The 18,346-nt window shown below is 43.4% G+C and overlaps 1 pseudogene across 1 annotated transcript; it reads right to left on the bottom strand.

Moving 5' to 3' along the window:
• Nucleotides 1–6,479: 6,479 nt before the first annotated feature.
• On the bottom strand, nt 6,480–18,093 carry LOC308174677 (myosin-4-like; annotated as a pseudogene). Its single transcript has 32 exons — nt 17,887–18,093; nt 17,456–17,599; nt 17,140–17,296; nt 16,993–17,020; nt 16,642–16,759; nt 16,271–16,363; nt 16,128–16,191; nt 15,937–16,035; nt 15,591–15,694; nt 15,199–15,337; nt 14,914–15,032; nt 14,602–14,751; nt 14,333–14,503; nt 13,677–13,980; nt 13,229–13,293; nt 13,031–13,118; nt 12,781–12,898; nt 12,144–12,267; nt 11,391–11,527; nt 10,937–11,192; nt 10,497–10,739; nt 10,146–10,322; nt 9,818–9,963; nt 9,572–9,662; nt 8,883–9,272; nt 8,606–8,732; nt 8,280–8,398; nt 7,869–8,065; nt 7,566–7,749; nt 7,235–7,400; nt 6,921–7,045; nt 6,480–6,672 (listed from the first exon to the last, which is right to left on the bottom strand). The product of its transcript is annotated as a myosin-4-like (transcript).
• Between the last annotated feature and the right edge of the window lie 253 nt (nt 18,094–18,346).

Raw genomic sequence — 18,346 nt, 5'->3', positions numbered from 1 at the left:
AACATAAAATATGAATTTCATGGTGGAATTGTGAGCATTGATTAAAACACTGTATGCACATTTCCTTTGTGACTTTGTGGATTTATTATACAGGCTTTCTCACACCTACGCACGCACTCGTGCACACGCACACACACACACACACACACACACACACACACACACACACACACACACACACACACACACACACAATCAGTAGAAGAATGTCATATTGATCAACATGTTTGGAGTGGTCAGAGACACAACTGCAACACACAACAATAAATAACATAAATATTATTAAAAAATACTCAGTTAGGAGTACAGGTGGTAACTATATACTACACCTAATGTGTATGATAAGTTGCTTCACCTGTTTTTTTTTAAATCTGAATTTATTCTGGGTTTTTGACCTGGTAGGGCGTTCTATTCAACCATAGCTCTATACAGCACTGCACATGGTTTCAACTTTGTTTTAGTTTTTGGAATTGTGTAGTTACCACTGGTGGCATGTCTGATGGGGTATGTGTGTGCATCAGAGCTGAGTGTAAGCTGCCTCTCCAAACAGACAGGGGTTTTCAGAACATTCATATTTTTCACAAATGAAAGAAGTGATTCTTTTAACCTCTCATCGACTTTAAGCCAGAAGAGTCGGTCATACATGCTGTTTATGTTTGTTCTCATTGTGCACTGCAGGGCTGAGCTGAGCTGCTCTGTTCTGAACCCCTTGGAGCTTCCCTAGATTAGTTTTAGTAGTACCTGACCAGACCACCGGGGGCGGTAATCTAATTGTGATAATAATGAATGAATGGTCTTTATTGTCATTAATACAGTACAGCAGTGGAGGCTGGTGACTTCCAGAATTGAGGAGGCCATTTTTTCCGCTTGCTCGCTTCACTCGCGATGGAATGTTCCCTGTTCTTCTTATCTGTCTTTGTTAAAAATTATTAATTTGTGTTTGGCGGTACTGAAGGGATTGGGACACTCTCAGGATGGTGGATGAAGCAGCTTGTATTGCCTGCACAATGGGTCATCAAATAAACAAAACAATTGGCATGAATCTCTGGTCCGCCTGCAGCAGCTATTGTCCCTTCTGCTCAGGCTCACAACATTCACCACAACATACTACATACAATCAATGACATGTCAAAAGCACTCAAACACTATGTCAATCAGACACACAACATACAATTCAGAACAATACTTCATCCATTTCTAATATTTATCCTGCAGAACAACACTCATACACGCGTGTGGCGGAAAAAGGTACTACACGTGGAATGCAACATGACGTTACTGACTAGCCATGCCCTAGCTCGCGAATGCTAGCAACGCCACGAGTGGACTCTTACAAAATGCACCAAAACATAGAACTCAAACAACATATGTAATAAGTTACCTGCACAATGGGTCATGGTCCGCCTGCAGCAGCTATTGTCCCTTCTGCTCAGGCTCACAACATTCACCACAACATACTACATACAATTATTAATTATTAATATTAAAAATAAAACTGTTCAATAAATCCTAAATGTTGTCTACCTATTCGATGTATAAATCGCGCCAGAATCTCGCCGACTTCCGAGGTCATTTTAAGCAAAAGTATTTGGCCAAATGAGCTATTTTAATTATTTTCAGGGATAATAGCCATGGGTGTTCTAGCGTGTCCTGCACTGAAGTGACTGGCGAATTCTCAAAATGGCTTCATGTGATTGGACGAACAAAATGTCAATCTTTCAGCCCTGGACACAATGCATGGTGAGGCCAGGCCTCCTGTGCCCACCCATTTTCAGTGATTTGGCCAATCACATATTGCCATGAAAACAATTGCATTACATTGACTTCTATGAGAAACCACTTTCCGACAGGAGGCCTGGCCTTTGCGACAGGAGGCCTGGCCTCCTTCAATAGAAACGGATAGGGATTCTGGCCTGTAGGTGCTTTACAATTGCAATATTGGGTTTTAGCCATAGAAAATTCAGATTTATGAACAAAACGGAAATAATATTAATATAATATAATATGTTAAATAAATAAATAAATTAAATAAATATAATTATTGCTTTTTTAAATCTCTCTCTCTTCTCTCAAATTATTGGGGAGGCCAGGCCTCCTCCACTTCTATGGAGGAGCCTCCACTGCAGTACAGGTACCATACAACGAAATTTAGTCGGGGGGGCTCCCCTGGTGCTTGGAAAAAGACTAAAAACAAGAGGGCCAAGGGTAAAATAAAAAAGGGAAAATAGCTGGTTTACATAAATAAAGGCTATGTACACTATCTACTATACTATACTACTATACTATACAATAAAACACTGTGCTGTACTCTATGCTATGCTATAAATGTCCTAACTTTTCCTATATCTGAGCCTTATGTACACAAGGGTTGTCATATTGCACATAGTATTGTTGCACATTCATTTAAAGTGTCGCAGTTAGCAGGTTTGAAATGTTCACAGTTGTATTTCAATATTGCACTTATGTTTTACAATCTAGTAGCTGTCATCAAGTTGTCTAGATTGTCCAGGGCCTAGAACCTAGGTCTTTGCTGTGTTCAGGGCCTGAATGGCCCTAGGGTAGAAGCTGAGCTTCAGTCTATTTGTCCGTGCGGACATGGTCCTGAACCGCCTGCCTGAGCGCAGCCTAACAAAGTGTTCGTTCCCAGGGTGGGATTGGTCCTTGGAGATCTTGGTGGCCTTCCTGAGGCAGTGTGTGTTGTACAGCTCTTCCAGAGAGGGGAGGGGGGCACCGATGTTCTTCTGGGCCGATCTCACGACTCTCTGTAGCGCTTTCCTCTCTGCGGCTGTGCAGCTGGAGAACCACACGCAAATGCAGGGTCTGTAGGACATGTTTAGTCAGATGTGGTGTTAAAAAAGAAAAAACATCGCTTAAGTTTCTCCCCATCGTTTGCACAAGCGAGTCTATAAGTCTTGACCATGCTGGTTTACAGTCTAAAATTACACCAAGAAGCTTTGTTTCCTGTACTGGCTCAATAGCAGCATTGTTCATTACCAGATTCAGCTGTGGTTTACAGCTTAATGCGTTTTATGATCCAAATACAATGCTCTTAGTCTTAGATATGTTCGGGACAAGTTTGTTTTCAGTGATCCAGTTAAATACTATCTGCAGCTCTTTGTTGAGGGCTGAGGTGATTTCCGTAACTGTTCCATTTATTCACTTTTCATTTTTAATTACCTCTGCCTGACCAATCTCCCTCCATGCTTCAGGCTATGAAAACAACAACAACAACAACAACAACAACAACAACAACAACAACATCATCATCATCATGAATGAATGAATGAATGAATGAATGAATGAATGGACTTTATTGTCATTGCTACAGTACAGGTACCAAACAACGAAATTTTAGGAGGGGTGGCTCCCCTGGTGTTGTCCTACAGACCTACAGACCCTGGTATTATGACAATTAGATTACCGCCCCCGGTGGTCTGGTCAGGTACTACTAAAACGAATCTAGGGAAGCTACAACGGGTTCAGAACAGAGCAGCTCAGCTCAGCCCTGCAGTGCACAATGAGAACAAACATAAACAGCATGTATGACCGACTCTTCTGGCTTAAAGTCGATGAGAGGTTAAAAGAATCACTTCTTTCATTTGTGAAAAATATTAATGTTCTGAAAACCCCTGTCTGTTTGGAGAGGCAGCTTACACTCAGCTCTGATGCACACACATACCCCATCAGACATGCCACCAGTGGGAACTACACAATTCCAAAAACTAAAACAAAGTTGAAACAATGTGCAGTGCTGTATAGAGCTATGGTTGAATAGAACGCCCTAACAGGTCAAAAACCCAGAATAAATTCAGATTTAAGATTTGTGTATGTGTGTATGTGTGTGTGTGTGTGTGTGTGTGTGTGTGTGTGTGTGTGTGTGTGTGTGTGCGCGCGCGCGCGTGTGTGCGCGCGTGTGCACGCGTAGGTGTGAGAAAGCCTGTATAATAAATCCACAAAGTCACAGAGGAAATGTGCATACAGCGTTTTAATCAATGATCACAATTCCACCATGAAATTCATATTTTATGTTTTCACAGTCTGTGCACCACTGATTAGGTAGGTAGTTAGGTTGTAGGTAGTCTTGCTTATTCAGCCTTGCTTATGGTCTGGCTTATTCAGCCTCTTTGCCCTGTGAAAAGAGAGAAAGATATTAAGGAAAAACATGAACTCTTAGTCTTACGTACAGTATCATAACATCAAAGAACAAATTGTTTAGGGCAAGCAGGATACATTTCTCCAAGATAGTTGTGAATGTAAAAGTCAATGTTGACCTCTATGTGTACACTTAACCCGAAATGGTGTTGTTGATGAGGTCATATTTGGACATGAGTCAAGTATAGGTGTGATAGCAGCTTTGTACCTTTCCAGAATCGCGGCTCTTAGCCCTGAGCTTGTTGACCTGGGACTCAGCGATGTCAGCACGCTCCTCTGCCTCCTCCATCTCATTCTGAACCTTACGCAGTTTACCCATGTGAGTGTTGGCTTGTTCCTCCTGGGAGAGAAAGACAGGTAGAGAATGAGAGAGGGAGACAATAACACTCAGCCTACAATGTTTGAAATGTATAGAAGCAAACACAATGCACTATGTATAACATTACCTCAACAGTTACTTGCGATATACATTGCCATCGTGGATAGACATGCATGAGCAGCAATTAACTACTGCATATGTTGTAATGTATGTTGACTATGTACAATATTGTATATGCTGTAAGAATATTTGACTGTCAGTGTGTGACTCACCGCTTCCTCAGCCTGCCTCTTGTAAGTCTTCACTTTAAGCTGCAGCTTGTCTACCAGGTCCTGAAGTCTGCCAACATTCTTCTTATCCTCCTCAGTCTGTGGGAGAAAGTCAAAGAAAGTCAATGCCCACACTTCAATTGCATTCAGGTGCCTGACTCTACCAAAAGGTGTTTCTGTTACTCTTACCTGGTAAGTGAGCTCCTTGACTCTACGCTCGTACTTGCGGACACCCTTGACTGCGTCTACACCCCTTCTCTGCTCGCCCTCCACCTCAGTCTCAAGCTCACGCACCTGTATGGGGGGAACACATACATGAAAATCAGTGATGAATTATTGGAAAGAAGTAAAGGTTGATTCTTCAAAGATAATTCAGAGAGACAGTTTATTGAATGCTACTCTGCAAACTCACCCTGGACTCCAGTTTCTGGAGCTGTTTCTTGCCACCCTTCATTGCCAGGTTCTCAGCCTCATCCAGACGGTGCTGCAGGTCCTTGACTGTGACCTCAAGGTTCTTCTTCATCCTCTCCAGGTGAGAGCTGGTGTCCTGCTCCTTCTTCAGCTCCTCTGCCATCATGGCCGCCTGAAATGGTAGTTTGTGGATTCGTTTAATTCATCCACAATGTGGCACAGATCATGTGCTCAGCCCAGCTACAATTGGCCTTTGGCGTAGAGGTCCTTACAGGTCAAAAGGTTCACCCTGCTCCAACTCTATCTCACATTCAATTGCTCTCTCGCTATGTGCGATCCCTTTGTCTGATGGGGCACATGGCCAGAGGTGCCTACAAGACTATAGAGCAGGTTTTGATGGTGACATCTGTATCACTATTATGGTCAGAGCCGGTAAATAAGCTGTACTGTTATCTAACTGGGTCTTTCGGACCCATGAAGACCTCTACCTTGGGGACAAAGTCAGTACAGTTTATTGAGGTATATTTTTTTGAATATGGGGACTTACATCAGTGATGGCCTTCTTTGCCTTCTCCTCTGCGTTTCTGGCCTCCTGCACAGTGTCATCCACCTCTCCCTGCACTTGAACCAGGTCAGTCTCCATTTTCTTCTTAGAGTTCAGAAGGCTAGTGTTCTGTATGAGGAAACCCAATGATTAGTTGGAATAAGAAAACATACAAAAGTCACACTATGGGTAAGATGAGACTGCCTAGAAATCACCTATACCTGGGAGTTAAGCAGTCCCACGCGCTCGCTGGCATCCACCAGCTCCTGCTCGGCCACTTTGCGGCCTCTCTCTGTCTGCTCCAGGGCAACCCTAAGCTCCTCAATCTCAGCCACCATCAGACCGTTTCTGCGCTCTACCATGGCTGCCTGCTCCTTCAAATCTTCTGCGGCGCGAACAGCATCATCAAGGTGCAATTGGGCATCCTGGGATCCACAAAGACAAAGAGCATTAAAACTTGTTGTTGTAGGGACATAGGATTGGTAAGGGATGCTTTCTTTGTGTTCTTTGATACCTCTTCAATTATTTTAAATACCAGTTTACTTTATTCCTGCGTTCTATTATATTGGCAAATAGACAAATCCCTCTCTCCATTTTCACCAGACTTAGTGGTCTGAAATCTGTGGTTAGGCGCAATGTTTACCGTGACTGACTTCCCAGCCCCTTACCTTGAGCTGTCCCTGGACGGTCCTCAGCTGCTTCTGGGCCTCTGCTGCCTGCCTGTTGGCGTGGCTCAGCTGGATCTCCATCTCGTTCAGGTCTCCCTCCATCTTCTTCTTCACCCTCAGGGCGTCGTTCCTGCTCCTCACCTCTGAATCCAGGGTGCTCTGCATGGAATCTGTCACCCTCTGACTGTTCCTCTTGATCTGCTCCGTCTCCTCATCCTTCTCAGCCAGCTTCCTGTCCACCTCACCCTTGATCTGGTTTAGCTCCAGCTGCACACGCAGAATCTTGGACTCCTCGTGCTCCAGTGTACCCTGAACAGAACAAATCAGTAGTCACACTATGGTTGTGGGGGAGAGTTATGGACTGCCACTCATGAACTAAGGGTTGCTCTGGTTACAGGCCTGCCAGTGTACGTGATGAAAATGGGGCAATAGGATAGAAGGACCAGGTCTTACTTAAAACAAAAATGTTATCTAAATGAGACTAATGTAGACAGTAAAGGTTAAATAAAAGGATGATTATATGCTGTAAATGGATTAAACTGCATTCTAGTTTCTACCTCAGCTTCCTCCAGTGCAGTCTGGATCTCAGACTTCTCTGTCTCCACAGACTTCTTGGCCTTCTCCAGCTCATGGATGCTCTTGCCAGTCTCCCCGATCTGCTCAGTCAGGTCAGAGATCTCCTCTGCACACAGAAACACAGAGATTTTCATATTATATTATGATAAGAATAACAGGTACATTTTTTTTATGTCAAAGCTAAGTGTATTAAAAAATGTCTAAATTGTTCTGAAGAACAGGGTCACTCATATGTAGCTTGATCAAATAAGACACCCCATCATGAGCCAAGTAGAACTGCTCCGGTTTGACTCACGTTGCAGGTTCTTGTTCTCTCTCTTCAGAGTCTCCAGTTGATCCAAAGCCTCCTCATAGGAGTTCTTCATTTTGAAGATCTCCGTGCTCAGAGTACGAGCCTCCTTCTGAGCTCCTTCCAGCTCTGCCTGGCCCTCCTCAAACTTCTGCTTCCACTCTGACAAGACCTAGGGAAATCCATGTGGTAATATTTTGCCTTTTTCTGTCCATTAATTTATTGATGAGGCTTTTGTAATAAGAAGTATGATGTAACAATACACCCAATTAATCAGTTACATTTATAGAGGTCAATGAGGTGCTAGCACAGTTTGATTTATTTAGTTATTTCACACCTTGTCAAAGTTCCTCTGCTTCTTGTCTAGGTTGGCAGCAAGAGCATTGGCTCTCTCCACGTCAATCATGAGGTCCTCCACCTCTCCCTGCAGCCTCTGCTTGGTCTTCTCCAGAGAGGCACACTTTGAGTTGGTCGCCTCGATTGTCTCCTCTGCCTCCTGCAGACGCTGGGCCAGCTTCTTCCTGTTAGACAGATAAGGGACTATAATGCTCCTCTGAGGGACTGTGTCAGAGAATGTCTGTATGTCTGGCTCTTACAGGTGATTGGAGTTAAATGGTAGAATATATTGTCCGTGACTCACTTGGCCTCCTCCAGCTCCTCAGTGCGCTGGACGGCATCAGTCTCGTACTTGGTCCTCCACTGAGCCACCTCACTGTTGGCCTTGGACATGCCGCGTTGCAGCTCTGTCTTGGCCTCCTGCTCCTCCTCAAACTGCTCCCTCAGGAGGTCACAGTCATGGCGGGCAGACTGGACACCGTGGGCCAGTGCGTTCTTAGCCTGGGGAGAGAAATAAGAGGTGACAGGGGATAGGGAGAAGAGAAGTGAAAGGGAGTAGGAGATATAGAGAAGGTGTAAGAGCATTATTGAAAAAGAAAAAGACAAAGAGGGACTAAAGATTACATTTATATGTGACTGGGTGACATAATCACACTCAACATGAAGCTCTTGTTCAATACATTGTGGTTCCTGGAGTCTATTTTGAGTTCCTTACCTTGACCTCCTCCTCAACATGTCTCTTCAGCTCCTCAATCTGCTGGGTGAAGGCCTGTTTGCCTCTGGTCAGCTGGGACACCATGGCCTCCTTCTCCTCAAGCTGGCGACCAAACTCACCTGAGGGGAACAGAGCATCTGTTAATGGGGTTTCTATTCACAGATGCGCAAGATTTAGTGGTTAATGTTCATTGTTGTAGGTGGAGCAAGTTGTGATGTAATGGATGAAAAGTAATCTTGCCAATCTTGTAATTTGTATGTCAAGTTTGATTTCTCCCACTAATGGTTAAAGATAGGATTTAACAGTATCTGGATTATCATTGTTACCGTTCTCAGTCAGCAGTCTGGCCCTCTGTCCACTCATGTCATTGACCTGGCGCACATTCTCATCATTCTTAGTCTTGATCTCGCTTAGCTGATCCTCAAGAGTACGGCACATCTTCTCCAGATTGCCCTGGTAGTGAAACATAAACCATTATTACTTTACATGATTATCTTGTGTCAAGACTTGAGTGCCATGCTTTCCAATTTTGTCAACCCTAACCCTAACCCTTATTTGAATTGACCCCCGCAAACTCTTCTCCATCCAAACATTGCTACTGACCTTAGACTTGGCGACGGCCTCCATGTTGCTGGAGAGGTCATCAATCTCCATCTTGTACTCGCTCTTCTCCTTCTCCAGCTTCTGCTTGACGCGCTGCAGGTTGTCGATCTGCTCCCCGAGCTCTGCCACGCTGTCCGCCTGCTTCTTCCTCAGAGCGGAGGCTGTGGCCTCGTGCTGCAGGGTGGACTCCTCTAGGTCGCGTCTCAGTTTCTGAAACTCGGCCTCGCGCTTCTTGTTCATCTCTATCTGAGAAGCGGTAGCACCTCCGGCCTCCTCCAGCCTCTCACTGATCTCCTCAAGTTCCCTGGAGAGATCAGCCCTCTGCTTCTCCACCTTAGCCCTGGCAGCACGCTCAGCCTCGATCTCCTCCTCCAGCTCCTCAATACGGGCCTACAATAGGGAGACACATACAGAGGGATTAAATCTACAACACAGTAAAAGCATAGCTCACAAAATAATAGTACACAAATGATTATTTTGTTATTAAGATGTGTTTATCGAAAGCAACTTACAGTTAACGTACAGAATGTACTGTATGGTGTTTAAGCCTCATACTTAAACAAGCTGAACCATTTCAAACCAGGACAGTGCTAACAGGAGGATGAATTGATCACTGTTTCTCATAGCGAGCCTGACAATCGTTAGACACTATACAGCCAACTGAACCATGATACGGTCCTGTTCTGTACCTGAAGTTCCTTGATCTTCTTCTGCATCTGAGCACCCAGAGACTGTTCATCCTCAATCTTGCTGAGAAGCTGAGAGGTCTCGAAGTCCTTCCTAAAGAACACAAACACATTGGTTGCAGTTTGATAGTGTAAACAGGAAGTCTATTGTACCACTCACTTTGGTTTATAGAAAGACATCTGTTCAGATTTGACTATAGACTTCAATTAATATCAAATACAATTGTGTAGTCATTTGTTTGTGTTTACTTCTTGATCTTCTCCTCAGACTGCTGCTTGTCGTTCTCCAGGTCCATTATGGACTCCTGGGCCAGTTTCAAATCTCCCTCCAGCTTTCTCTTAGCTCTCTCTAGGTCCATACGGAGCTTCTTCTCTTGCTCCAGAGAACCCTCAAGCTAGAAGATAAACAGACATATTTGTCATCAAAATCTAAATGATGAACAACAATGTAACTCTCAGCTTGTATGTGACTGTTTCATGTTCTTGTGTGTTTTACCTTATGGAAAACAATAAGCTTTACTCTTCTATTACAATCTTGGTTGACACTAGCACAACTTTATGTTCATTGCCCACTCACATCGTCCACTTGCTGCTCCAGCTTGGTCTTAGCCTTGGTCAGAGTGTTGACTTTGTCCTCCTCTGCCTGCAGGTCGTCCAGTGTCTGCTGGTGGGCCTCCTGGAGGGCTTTCTTCTCCTTGGTGAGCTTTGCAACAGCCTCATCCTGAGACGCCATTTCCTCTGTCAGGTTTTTAACCTGAACACAGTCACAACAGAGTCGCTTGTCACTTCACCTTACAAAGGGAAACACAGTTAATATTGCATATACTGTCACTTGCAAATCATCGACAACCAACACGACATGAGTTGGATTCATTGATTGTTTGGCAACAGTTTGTTCAGATTGTAGTTTGTATGTGTTATATGAGACCTTGTTTTCAGTGGCGTGTTTCTCCTTCTCCACTTTGGCCAGAGTTAGCTCCAGGTCATCAATGTCTTTCTTCAACTCAGAACATTCATCCTCCAGCTTCCTCTTCTTGGCTGTCAACTCAGCATTGATCTCCTCCTCATCTTCCAGCCTCTCGGTCGTCTCTTTGAGTTTGGCCTCCAGCTGGATCTTGCTCTTGATGAGCCCCTCACACCTCTCCTCAGCATCGTTCAGACAATCTCCTTCCTGGTTTCAGATGGGAAGAAAATGCAAACAGCTTCAAAACTCAATGTGTATGCACATATAAACCGATTGTAGTCCAAGGGCACACAGTGAATCGATACAAAGCTATGAAAAATGCTTCTGTGTGTGTGTGTGTTTGTGTGTGTGTGTGTGTGTGTGTGTGTGTGTGTGCGCCCTTGTGAGGCTGGTTGCTCACTCACATTGGCAACTTGGAGGGCGAGGTCATTCTTCTCCTGCAGGAGGGATACCATCTTCTCCTCCAGCTCCTTCTTACGGGCCTCTGCCTTGGTCAGGGCAGTTTTGCACTTCTCAAAGTCCTCCTTCATGTTGGCCAGCTCCTTCTCTGTCTCAGCGCTCTGCAGCAGGGGCTTGATCTTGTAGTAGACCTTCATCCATGGCCAATGTTTGACATTCATGAATGAGCGGATGTTGTACTGGATGGTGTAGACAGACTCTCTGGTTGACAAGAGGAAGGCAATTGTGGCGTAGTGAGTTTTATGCTTTTGAACGGCTCAATGATAACTAAGTTACATGGCAAAGTAAACCAGGCTACATTATGATATGATTGTATAATTACCTGTAAGTGCATTTCATAATGCATCACATACAGGTGTTTAATACGTAGTGCTAGAGAGATTATCTTCCATCCCATACCTCCTCGCCGTCATCTTCACAAACTCTGTCCTCATCAGGAATCCGCGGGCGAGAGCTTGAGTCATGGAGACCAGTGACGCCAGCTTCTCATCTCGCATCTCCTCCAAGACACCCAGAAGACCAGCTTTGAAGAACACCTGAGCACAGATAAACAAGCATGTCCAATGGAGGAGTTAGACATTGTAACATATAGGAAGAGGCGGAATAGAAAATCAAAGGGAGGTTCAACACACCTACACTTTGTTATAAAGAGAAATGAGAAATGAAGAGACATGGTTTTGAATGGATATCTTGGATATCTTACATTAAAGAGATGCTATGTGATCATTGTGACTATGTCTTTTTAAACGTCTAATTTTGGATACGGATGGATATGAATAGTTTGTACAACTCTAATCTATAAAAACAACAATAGTAAAAACAATAATAATAATAATAATAATAATAATAATAATAATAATACATTTAAATCTAATCTAAAATCACTGTTTTACCATCCCTAGTTTTCCACCTTCAATATTATGGAGCAGGAGTACTTTTACTTTCACGTGTGTTGGCAAGCCAGAGGTCGCAAGTTCGAGACTCGGTCGAAGCAAGTCAAATAGAGGGGTGACTGTTTGCAACAACTTGACGTCTGTTGACACGTGCGACGAGGAGACATTGTACTTTTAGAACTGTAGACTGAAATTACACCAATGATCCTGTAGCATCTCTTTGATGTTTCAGTCCTGTTGTGTGGTAACATCTGCTGACCTTAGTGTGTCCAAACTTGTACTCGTCGTGAGGAACATCAATGGACCCGAGCAGCTTCTCAGAAGCCTTCTTGTTGTCCATGAACTGACCCTCAGGGATGACAGCGGCGTTCAGTACTTTGTACCTGTATGGGAGAATTGTTAAATATGTTGCTTGAGACTACAACTGGAAATCAGCCATGGAGGCCAAAGCTGCTCCATTTACTGCTGTTAATTAGTGATGTGAAGTGAAGTGAAGTGAAACTTTATTTATATAGCGCCTTTCGTACATGAATGCAATTCAAAGCACTTTACAATAGAAACAATGATTGAAAACAAGATTACAGAGATGGGGGGTGGGGACACGAGACAACAGGAAGGGAGGGGAGGGAGGGGTTACATCAATAACACTAAACTTGTATAACTACTAATAATAACAATAACTAATAATAACTTGTACGACTACATCTAATAATAACAGCGGGGGGCCAGAATGGAGATTAGTTTTCAGCAGGTTAATGGGGACTGTCCACGAAACTATAAACTAATAAACTTAACTTAACTGAAGTAATTCTGTCATGGAAGGGCACTATTGTCTGTGTTTGTGTGTGTGTGTATGTGTGTGTGTGTGTGTGTGTGTGTGTGTGTGTGTGTTCTACCTCTGCTTGAAGTCAGCATAGATGATTCTGCTGGGGAAGCCCTTTCTGCAGATCCTGATACCTTCCAGTACACCGTTACACCTCAGCTGGTGGATAACCAGGAAGTTCTCCATCAATCCTGGAAAATACAAAATGCATCTTAACCCATAAATAAACCTGTAAAATAATGTATATATTTAAGACTAAAGAATAGTAATTATTAGTAGTTTAATCATGGGCTTAGTCTTTAATATGTCTCTCTGTGTTGTACCTGGAGTCTTTGACTCGTTGGGGATCAGGCAGCGCACAAAGTGAGGGTGGGTGCTCCTCAAGTTGGTCATCAGCTTGCCCAAGTTCTCCTGTGAGGGGTTACAAACCATAGAGCTCTCACAAGAATTCAGACTTAATTTACACTTTTCAAAAGATGTACTTTTCAACAGACACTCTGGCAGGCAGGAGGAAAGCTCACCCTGAACTGGGAGGACACAGTCTGCATGGAACCTCCCTTCTTCTTGCCTCCCTTCTTTGTAGTGTCTTTTTCAAAGAGTAAAAACAAGTGTTACAAATGATATAAATCTCTGATCAACTCCCTTCAATGTTTGTTCATTAAAGTAGAAATGGTGCTGGCCACAGAATAGTCAAACATTTCAGCTGTATAGCCAAATGGTCAGGGTCAGGTTAGGGTCAGGTTAGGGTCAGGTTCAGGGTCAGGTTTGGGTTTGGAAAACATTTCAGCTGTATAGCCATATATGGTCAGGGTCAGGTTAGGCTCAGGGTCAGGGTCAGGTTAGGGTTTGACCCAGGTTTACAGCCCATTGAATTGTGGGCAAATTCATGGCTAAAATTATGTAGTGTCTGCCCGGCTTAATGATAATTAACATGCTAATGCTTAGTTATTAACATGATGCGAATTTTACCTTCAGCTACAGCAGCAGGATAAAGGACAGGTAGAAGTCTGACAGAGGACTTCTGGTACAGCCCGATCACAGAGTCATTCAGGGGGTCCTTGTTCTTGTCCAGCCAGCCAGTGATGTTGTAGTCCACAGTGCCAGCGTAGTGCACCAGGGAGAAGTGGGCCTCAGCCTTGCCCTTGCCAGGCTTGGGCTTCTCAAACGCCTTGGTTTTGCCAAGATGCGTGTTGTTCAGCTTGTCCTTGAAGGTTGTGTCTGAAGACTTGGGGAACATGCACTCCTCTTCAAGGATGGAGAAGATGCCCAATGGCTGTGCAAAAAGAGATTTGAATTAAATTAGTAAGTTGATATTTACACCATTTTCATGTTTTTGACTTCAACAGTCACTGTTATATGATGATAGCCATGTGGTGGAAGCATATGAACCCTTTAAACACATTGTTGCCTATATGCAACATCTGGTGTTAAACACCTGGTTAAAGGTGTGTATCAGAGCAATGTACAAAAGGAAAGTACTGGAATATGGAATGGAAATATGGAATAACCCTAACCCTAACCATAAGATGTGGTGTACTACCATGAGGATACAGTAGTCTCAAACACCTACCTCTATAAACTGCTTTTGACATCCATCAATTGTAGAATCCTCACAGGCTGCTTACCTTCTCAATAAGCTCAATGCAGGCAGCCAAGTCCATGCCGAAGTCAATGAACGCCCAGATGATTCCCTCCTTCTTGTACTCCTCTTGCTCCAGGACGAACATAGTGTGGTTGAAGAACTGTTGCAGTTTCTCATTGGTGAAGTTAATACACAGCTGCTCCATGCTGTTGTACTGTTGATGGAATTTCAGAATAAAGAAATATTTTCATCATACATGGCTGTAATCTTTCAGATTAACAATGTGTTTTCTTGTCCTGACAACATACTCACATCAAAGATCTCAAAACCGGCAATGTCGAGCACACCGATGTAGAACTGCCTTGCATTCTTGGTGTCCAACTGTTCATTGATACGGATGACCATCCACAAGAACATCCTCTCATAGATGGACTTAGCCAGAGCCATCACGGAATTATTCACCTGGAAAAAATTTACTTGTTTTTTATGACGTCTCACTCTCAACATTGTTGAACCACAGGGTGGCACCTACACGCAAGCACTATAAAACCAAACGTTTTTCAAGATTGTTCACAATATGGCCAAAAATATATAGATGTTATAATAATAATATGTATGCCCTACCTGAGGCACTGTCTGGCTCTTGGTCACAAACTCATTGCCGACCTTCACTCTGGGGTTGCACAAAGATTTAAGCATGTCGGCTGAGTTCAGGCCCAGGAGGTAAGCGATTTTATCAGCCACTGGAAAGAGAAGGAGCAACAACAGACTCAAGGACAGAGCCATACAAGACCGTTTGTGTCTTATTTTGTCTACAAGTCAAGTACTACTAGTTTTATTCTGATGTTTCATGAGGAACAACTTCTAAATGTTCTTTTTTCCATGTTTGGGGCCAGAAGTGGAACTCACCCTCTGTGCCGTCTGGCTCGGCCTGCTCCTCACGCTGCTTCTGCTTGAAGTGCATGTTGCCATGTTGCATGACAGCACCTGTCAGTTTCCAGATGTAACATTTCTCCTCATTGTTGAATCCCAGGACGTCAATGGCATCCTGGAAGACAGCGATTTCATTCGTTAGCGAGGAAAGAAAACAGTAAGGATTGAAGACAAACTCACACTGTCAGAATGGATGGAAATGTCAGACTTCTCTATTCCTCTAGTAGACTAGCGGCACAATAGGATTTTGACAATGTTACACAGGGCGCTCTTGTGGATGTCGTATGCACCCCTATAAGAGAAGGCATTAACACTGAGTACGCTAAAACAAATCATTGATACAAAGAAAAACCCTTTGCATGACTCACATCTGTGGCGTCCAGCTCAACCTTGTCGTCGATGCTGGCCACAGTGATGTGCCCCTGGCTGATCATGGGGTAATCGTAAGGGTTGGTGGTGATGAGGCACATTTCTGTGGAGAACAGAGACCAAAGTTGTTTATTAAATCAAATGCATGATGTGCTCAACCAGGCACATTACTCAACCAAAGCCCAATTCTTATGCCTCTTATACCTAGATATCTATATCTCTATCTCTACCTAGATATCTCTTATACCTAGATATCTCGGACTCTACTTAGTGCTGCAGCTACTATATGAGTATTTCACTTTCACAGCAGGGAGCTATTTCTCCCAGATCTTTGCTTTGGCGTACCAACGATCTCAGGTTTGTGGTTGGTCATCATCTGGTAGAAGATGTGGTAACCCCTCTCATCAGGAAGCTGGAAGGACACCCTGGACTTCTCCAGCAGATCTGAGAGGGAGAACAAGAGAGAAAAGTGTAAAGTATTGCAAAACTTTGTTTTTTGTAGAACAACTATGGAGAAATGATTAATACCAACTTACAGGTCTCAATGTCAGCACTAGCCAGTTTGCCGGACGTAGCGAAGTGAATCCTGATGAATTTACCCTACAGTAGTGCAAGGCGGTTAGAAATCAGTCCAAATAAAACTAGAACTGCCAAAGTGTTTCCTCATACTCATACTTACAAAGCGAGACGAGTTGTCGTTCCTCACAGTCTTGGCATTACCGTAAGCCTCCAGCAGGGGGTTAGCAGCAATGATCTGATCCTCAAGAGACCCCTGAATGAGACAAAGTTGCTAAAGCGTTAGTAACTGAAAATCTCTCATATTTCATGTTTCTTTCAACGACATCTGTTCCTTTTAGCTGAAAGGGTAGCTATAGTGAGGTACAGACCTCAGGAAAAATCCTGAAATGTGATTGGCTCCCACTCTGAAGCCCAAGGTTCCACCCAGTTATCTCATATACCCACCCAAAATCCTCTGTCAAACTAGAGGAAATTAGAGAAAATGTGTGTTTTCAATCATTCACCTCAACTTGACACACAAGCAAAACATACCTTTATTTTACCGGAGCTCCCAGAACTTGCGTCCTTCTTTCCTCCTGCCACAGCAATGGTGGCAAAGTACTGGATGACACGCTTGGTGTTGACAGTCTTTCCTGCACCGGATTCTCCACTGGTTTATAGACAGAAAGAGGGGTTTAGGGTTAGGATCATATCAGTGTTCATTAAGCAAGAAAATAAAATGGCATTGCTTTAACTTGTTTTATAACCAAGTCAATGTTCTCAAATATGCTCACTCAGTTACTTTATAATAATTGACAAAAAAAAAGAATTTACTTTATAATACCTAACCTACTGCAAAAGAAACACTTTTTGAGTTACGTAAGATGTTAGTGAACAACTTACGTAATCAGGACGGACTGATTCTCTCTATCTGCAACCAAAGAAACACATTGTTCATACTCTTTCATTGGATTTTGGCACATAATTGCACTCAAGGCATCATCATAAAGTCACACATCTAACTATCCATCCATCCATGAGAGCTCGTACCAGTCATCATGAACTGAAAGGCGTTGTCAGAGACAGAGAAGATATGGGGTGGAGCCTCCATACGCTTCTTCCCTCTGTAGGCGTCCACAACTGACTGGTCGTACACGGGGAGCCACTTGTAGGGGTTCACCGTGGCACAGAAGAGTCCAGAGTAGGTCTGGATAAAGTGGATCAAATGTGGGAATTAGCCAAGTCAGATTAGCTGGAATGTGGAAGTTCAGATATCTTTGAACATACTGATATGCTGTATATGTTTTCGTTCTCTGCGTATGTGTGCTAGGTTTCTGGTGTTCACTGATGTGTATGTGTCTCTTACGTAGATCATCCATGCTGCGTAACGCTCTTTGAGGTTATACAGCACAGAGGCTTCATTCAGGTAGGTCATCATGGCCATGTCCTCAATCTTGTCATACTTTGGGGGATTCATTTGCATGATGTCATCTTCTTTGAAGTCTTTAGTCTGAAACACAGTGGGAAATCTAGATTACACTCAACATTGATAACTTCTTACTGATGAAAAAACGGTTAAATTGTTGGTAATAGTATGATCCATGCGATGTATTCACAGTGCCAGTGCTTTACAATCCTCCACACTACTTGAATATTAAAGGGGTAATTAAAAATGTTTGATGAAAAATGAAAACAATATATATAATATTTGTTATAACTATGTGTGTTGAAAGGTTCAACCGGCTTATGGAAGCTGCAGTTTGGTTATAGGTTATAGGTTATATGTGAAAGGCTTACCTCCTGAGTATCTACGATTTTCACAGATATCTTATTAGGCTCCCTGGCAACAATTGTACCCTTGAGGTACAGCTCGGCCTTGTCAACCACATAGCAGGCGTTCTTAGCATCAAAGGGTCTGGTTTGGGCTTCGATCCTCTCCTTCTCTGGCTTACGAAGGTATATGGCAGCTGAGCCATAAATGGCCATCTCTGCGTCCGTACTCATGGTGGCGGCTCACTAGGAAAGATTAAAAACCAAACATGTTTGAGTCTGTACTACTAACCCCTCCCCAGTCAACAGAGTTAGAGGCAGTATCTTCAACAGAATATCTCACCTTATTTTCTCCACCCAGATGAAATGGTTTTCTTTGTGGTCCAAGATACTAGACACAGTCAGCTAAGAAGAAAGCAAAGACAATACAATAATAAAATAAAGGGTGAATACTGGGTAACTATGTCAGGTCCTACGCCTCAGAAAG

This window comes from Nansenia antarctica (assembly GCF_963989245.1).
Source record: "Nansenia antarctica genome assembly, chromosome: 20".
NCBI classification, from domain to species: Eukaryota; Metazoa; Chordata; class Actinopteri; order Argentiniformes; family Microstomatidae; genus Nansenia; species Nansenia antarctica.
Note: the sequence above shows the minus strand (reverse complement) of the source record. Positions and strands in the feature narration are given on the sequence as shown.